This window comes from Tupaia chinensis, unplaced genomic scaffold, assembly GCF_000334495.1.
Source record: "Tupaia chinensis unplaced genomic scaffold, TupChi_1.0 Scaffold000041_1, whole genome shotgun sequence".
NCBI lineage: Eukaryota > Metazoa > Chordata > Mammalia > Scandentia > Tupaiidae > Tupaia > Tupaia belangeri.
Window position 1 is genome coordinate 1461 of NW_006159496.1, and position 6296 is coordinate 7756.

Here is a 6296-nt window from a genome sequence, read left to right on the forward strand (position 1 = left end):
GCGGAGAGGGGCTGGGGAGCTCACTCCCTGCAGAAGACGTACTCAGTGTAGCTGGTCCAGATCTCCTCCTCCCTCTGGTCTGCGCTGCTGGCAAAGGCACAAGTGCCAGTGGAGCTGCACGCCACCATATGGAAGCCGGACTCGGACAGCTTGTCGAAGGCCTGCTCCAGGAAGTTGAACTTGAGGTCATAGTGCGAGGTGTAACGCTCCGGGGGCCTGTCGGGGTCCCGGCTCTCGTTCAGAGTGTCTCCGAACACCTCCTTGGCCAGCGACGTCTTCCCGCACACGGTGATGCGCGCTATTCCCGCCCGATGGTGTAGGAGCCCCGGTAGCCGATGGTGATGTAGCCCGAGCGCCGGCTGCCGTCCAACGACTGCGATGGCGTGAGCAGCGGGCCCGCCGCGCCACCGGACGGGCTGCGGCTAGCCAGCTCCAGCATGGGCGACGGGGCCCTGGCCGAGGCTCCCTCCTGCTGCTCAGGCTCAGCAGAGCCCAGAGGCAGCAGCTCGTCGCCCAGCGAGCCTTCCTTGTGCACCCCGCGCCGCAGGTGCGGCGGCCTGGGCCGGGCCAGGCTGCTGGGGCTCCCCGAAGCGGCGCACGAGCTCCTGCAGCTCGAAGTACTCAGCCTCGCGTTGCAACGGGCTGCGATCCGGGAAGTAGTCCCGCAGCACGAGCTGCGAGTCTGGCAGGTAATCCAGGATGTAGCGGAAGACGAAACCGTCCAGGTCCAGAAAGAAGCGGCCTTTGCTGTCCCGGGCCAGCTCCTGCAGCTGCTGCTGCGTGAACACGCGCCAGAACAGCGAGTCCAGCACCGACACCACGGTGCAGCGCCAGGTTACAAGAAACTAATTATTCTTTTCAAAGATTTTCTGGAGTCCTGCTTATCTGCATTACACTCTGAATAATTATTCTTCTAATTGTTTGGCTCTCCATATACAGGTATGGATACCCTCTGAGCTCCTGCCAGAACATGCTAATGTTTGTCTTAAATTTGTTAAATTAGGACATCTTCTTTTTTAAAAAGACTTATTTTATTTAACTTTATTTATTTTGTTTACTTATGTTCATTTGACCAGGGAGGGACAGAGAGAGAGAAAAAGAAAGTAAGAAAGCCCCCCAGGTCTGGGACTCAAACCATGGTTGGTCATGTGGCAGTCAGCACCCTTAAGCACCACACCACTTGTCAGCCTGTAAATTAGTACGTTTTCAACATACTAATCTTACTAATTGTTCCTTTCTGCCTCCCACAGTCCCCACGTATAGTTTCCCCTTGGGATATTTTATGGATCCTTGGAGCTTCCACTGGACAATTTACAGAGAAAAATAGGCTCAATCTTGTCAATTACTTTCCCTTTGGGATATTTTGTGGATCCTTGGAGCTTCCACTGGACAATTTGCAGAGAAAAATAGGCTCAATCTTGTCAATTACAAAATTATAGCATTTTTGGATTAGGGACCTCATAGAGAAGCCAGAGGAGGTAATCATACTCTACATTGGCATCAACAATATTGGCATATTTAGAAACAGCTCTCTGGAAATTAGAGCCATGCCTTTTGCAAACCACAGAATTTATTGAAGTAGATATGGCCTCTCTCTGGGCCTCTCCAGCTCTCTCTCAAATACCCTACAGGATACAGTTTGGAAGGTTGCCTCATAGCTAGCCAACCTGTGTATATCTACTCTGCTACTTATTTACATTGGCCTCTTAAACATATCTCCCTAACACTCCAAAATAACTTCAAATGGTTTACTCCTTCCACCAAGGCATTCATTTACAAACGTGGACAATTGTTGCTATAGGTATTTTCATTTTCCTCTACTCAGTCCTAGCATTCCATTGTCTTTGTCTCCTCTCTGAACAACCTCAACAACCATAGGCTGCCTTTACTGCTTACCTCCCACTCTTTGAAAACTGCCCTACCTGCACTTAAAAAATTAAAAGGGGTGGGGGGAATCCTGGGAGAACAACAAAACTCTACCAGTGATAAAATTATATAGATAAACCGTTTCTAATATATCCCTCTAAGAACTCTATGTGGTTTTGTTTTTGAGAAAGGAAATGTCCAAGGCTGGTGTGCTGTGAAAACAAAACAAGGCATAAACACAATTGAACAAATGTTACTTTTGCTTTCAGCTTGCAATTAACAGTGGGCTCCTTAAGTAAATGTAATCTCTTTTCTCAGACTAGCAAAGAACAAAAGTGTTGCAGGAAAACAGACAGCCTAGGAATGAAAATCAACACTCTAAAGAGACAGGAATCTTCTTTATTGTTACTGGCATCAGGCACAGAGGAGTTAACACTCTGAAGCTCTGGCCCCCTGTGAGGGCTAAGCACAGTCTTTTATTATGGAGTTTGGGGCAAAGGGGAGCTCTGGCAGGCTAAGCAGATCCTATCAGGAAGAAGCAGCTCATAGTTTAGAGAAGAAAGGGTTAGATAAGCAGTGTGTCTGCCTTTGCAAGGCCTCAGGTGGTTTTTATCATTTTAAAGGGGCAGTGAAGGTCTGAATTTGCAGAGGCCTGGGGAGTGTCAGCAGCTGTCAGCCTTGGGCTATTGTGAGTTCCTGATGTCTCCACACCTGAAGAGGAGTGGTCAGGAGGGGCCTGGCACAGGCCTCAGTGCAGCTTCCTCAGTGCAGTTGCCCACATAACAAGGGCAGAGTGATTATTGCTGTCTTTTATCCCCAGTCAGATTGATTGTCATTACCATTCAGATCCTGTTATACAATTTGCCTGTACTACTTCAGAGGCTTTTTTTAGAAGCAGCTCTGTTTGGGATTCTTACTGCACTTATTTTCATTGCCTCCCTGACTACTTCCACAGTTGACAGTTGCTTTGAGCCAACAAACTCCTACAGCCATGTTTGTTAATGCACTTGCCCATAATACTATATAAAGAACACCCAATTAGATATTGATGAAGGGGACCAGCAGTTAGCGTAATGGCTGTGTCGCTGGGCTCCCATATAGTCGACTGTGGTTCGCATCCCCGACCCGGTGGCTTAAAACTCATGCCGGGTGTATGTGCATGTGTGCCCAAGATCCCGAGGGGAGAATGGAGGAGAAGGGATTGCGGCATGGCCATCCCCCTGGGGGGTGATTTCTTGCTTTCTGTCTCTCTCTCTGTCTGTCTGGTGAGCACACACGCCCTATAGCATAAACCTCTTAAAAAAAAAAAAGGTATTGATAAATTTCTATCCAGAGCTGAAAAGAACCATAGATGGGTTTGGGAGAACAAATGTTTCAAATGCAACTACAAAGTCATTTGCGATGTTATGCATTATACCAATATGTTTGTGTAACACCTTTACCTTATAATGACACACGCTGGAACTGGTTCCACACCTTATTTTCCTCAATTTTTATTGGTAGTTTCACACACATATTTGGTGTTATTAATCCTCACAAGAGACACGGCGATTTTTTTCTTGGCTTTCTATGATGACTGGAATTGAATAATACTTGTTGAAGAATTTAAATTATATTTTTTGTATATTAAAAATGTAGCACAATTTAGTTAAAATTTTCATATTCAATATTTTATAATTTTACATTTTATCTTAAATTTACTTTTTAAATTTAAAAATTATAAAAATAATAGCTTTTTTTGTGGTGTCAGGTCGTGACATTTATTAGAATGTTAAGACTTCCACTTTTAAAGCATGCTTGTCTCCCTGCCTCTACTAAAATATTTTAAAGTGGGTACTCATATTGTGGTGGCCATCAGGTAGCATGGTGGTTAAGGGGCTGGACTCCCACATAGCCAAACATGGTTCAAGTCCTGGATCCAGTGGCTTTAAAATCATGCCAGGCATGTGTGTGTGTGTGTGTGTGTGTGTGTGTGTGTGTGTGTGCAATATCCCAAGAAGAGACCGGAAGAGAAGAGATTATAGTGTGGCCATTGCCCCAGGGTGATTTCTCACTTTTGTGCTCTCTTTCTCGGTCTCTTTCCAGTGAGCAAATGCACCCTATGGAAAAAATCTTTTAAAAAAGAGAAAATGAAAAATGATATTGTGGCAGGACCAGCAGGTAGCGTAATGGCTATGTTGCTGAACTCCCACGTAGTCGACCGAGGGGAATCCTGGGAGAACAACAAAACTCTACCAGTGATAAAATTATATAGATAAACCGTTTCTAATATATCCCTCTAAGAACTCTATGTGGTTTTGTCTTTGAGACAGGAAATGTCCAAGGCTGGTGTGCTGTGAAAACAAAACAAGGCATAAACACAATTGAACAAATGTTACTTTTGCTTTCAGCTTGCAATTAACAGTGGGCTCCTTAAGTAAATGTAATCTCTTTTCCCAGACTAGCAAAGAACAAAAGTGTTGCACGAAAACAGCCTAGGAATGAAAATCAACACTCTAAAGAGACAGGAATCTTCTTTATTGTTACTGGCATCAGGCACAGAGGAGTTAACACTCTGAAGCTCTGGCCCCCTGTGAGGGCTAAGCACAGTCTTTTATTATGGAGTTTGGGGCAAAGGGGAGCTCTGGCAGGCTAAGCAGATCCTATCTGGAAGAAGCAGCTCATAGTTTAGAGAAGAAAGGGTTAGATAAGCAGTGTGTCTGCCTTTGCAAGGCCTCAGGTGGTTTTTATCATTTTAAAGGGGCAGTGAAGGTCTGAATTTGCAGAGGCCTGGGGAGTGTCAGCAGCTGTCAGCCTTGGGCTATTGTGAGTTCCTGATGTCTCCACACCTGAAGAGGAGTGGTCAGGAGGGGCCTGGCACAGGCCTCAGTGCAGCTTCCTCAGTGCAGTTGCCCACATAACAAGGGCAGAGTGATTATTGCTGTCTTTTATCCCCAGTCAGATTGATTGTCATTACCATTCAGATCCTGTTATACAATTTGCCTGTACTACTTCAGAGGCTTTTTTTAGAAGCAGCTCTGTTTGGGATTCTTACTGCACTTATTTTCATTGCCTCCCTGACTACTTCCACAGTTGACAGTTGCTTTGAGCCAACAAACTCCTACAGCCATGTTTGTTAATGCACTTGCCCATAATACTATATAAAGAACACCCAATTAGATATTGATGAAGGGGACCAGCAGTTAGCGTAATGGCTGTGTCGCTGGGCTCCCATGTAGTCGACTGTGGTTCGCATCCCCGACCCGGTGGCTTAAAACTCATGCTGGGTGCATGTGCATGTGTGCCCAAGATCCCGAGGGGAGAATGGAGGAGAAGGGATTGCGGCATGGCCATCCCCCTGGGGGGTGATTTCTTGCTTTCTGTCTCTCTCTCTGTCTGTCTGGTGAGCACACACGCCCTATAGCATAAACCTCTTAAAAAAAAAAAAGGTATTGATAAATTTCTATCCAGAGCTGAAAAGAACCATAGATGGGTTTGGGAGAACAAATGTTTCAAATGCAACTACAAAGTCATTTGCGATGTTATGCATTATACCAATATGTTTGTGTAACACCTTTACCTTATAATGACACACGCTGGAACTGGTTCCACACCTTATTTTCCTCAATTTTTATTGGTAGTTTCACACACATATTTGGTGTTATTAATCCTCACAAGAGACACGGCGATTTTTTTCTTGGCTTTCTATGATGACTGGAATTGAATAATACTTGTTGAAGAATTTAAATTATATTTTTTGTATATTAAAAATGTAGCACAATTTAGTTAAAATTTTCATATTTAATATTTTATAATTTTACATTTTATCTTAAATTTACTTTTTAAATTTAAAAATTATAAAAATAATAGCTTTTTTTGTGGTGTCAGGTCGTGACATTTATTAGAATGTTAAGACTTCCACTTTTAAAGCATGCTTGTCTCCCTGCCTCTACTAAAATATTTTAAAGTGGGTACTCATATTGTGGTGGCCATCAGGTAGCATGGTGGTTAAGGGGCTGGACTCCCACATAGCCAAACATGGTTCAAGTCCTGGATCCAGTGGCTTTAAAATCATGCCAGGCATGTGTGTGTGTGTGTGTGTGTGTGTGTGCAATATCCCAAGAAGAGACCGGAAGAGAAGAGATTATAGTGTGGCCATTGCCCCAGGGTGATTTCTCACTTTTGTGCTCTCTTTCTGGGTCTCTTTCCAGTGAGCAAATGCACCCTATGGAAAAAATCTTTTAAAAAAGAGAAAATGAAAAATGATATTGTGGCAGGACCAGCAGGTAGCGTAATGGCTATGTTGCTGAACTCCCACGTAGTCGACCGAAGTTCGAGTCCTGAACCCGGTGGCTTAAACTCACACCGGGCATGTGTGCGTGCGTGCCCAAGATCCCAAGAGGAGAATGGAGGAGAAGGGATTGCGGCGTGGCCATCCCCCCTGGGGGGTG

General features: G+C 44.7%; 1 pseudogene; it reads right to left on the reverse strand.

Annotated features, from left to right (window-relative positions):
* Nucleotides 1-15: 15 nt before the first annotated feature.
* Nucleotides 16-6296, reverse strand: part of LOC102478216 (BTB/POZ domain-containing protein KCTD12-like) — a 16685-nt pseudogene continuing 10404 nt past the window's right edge.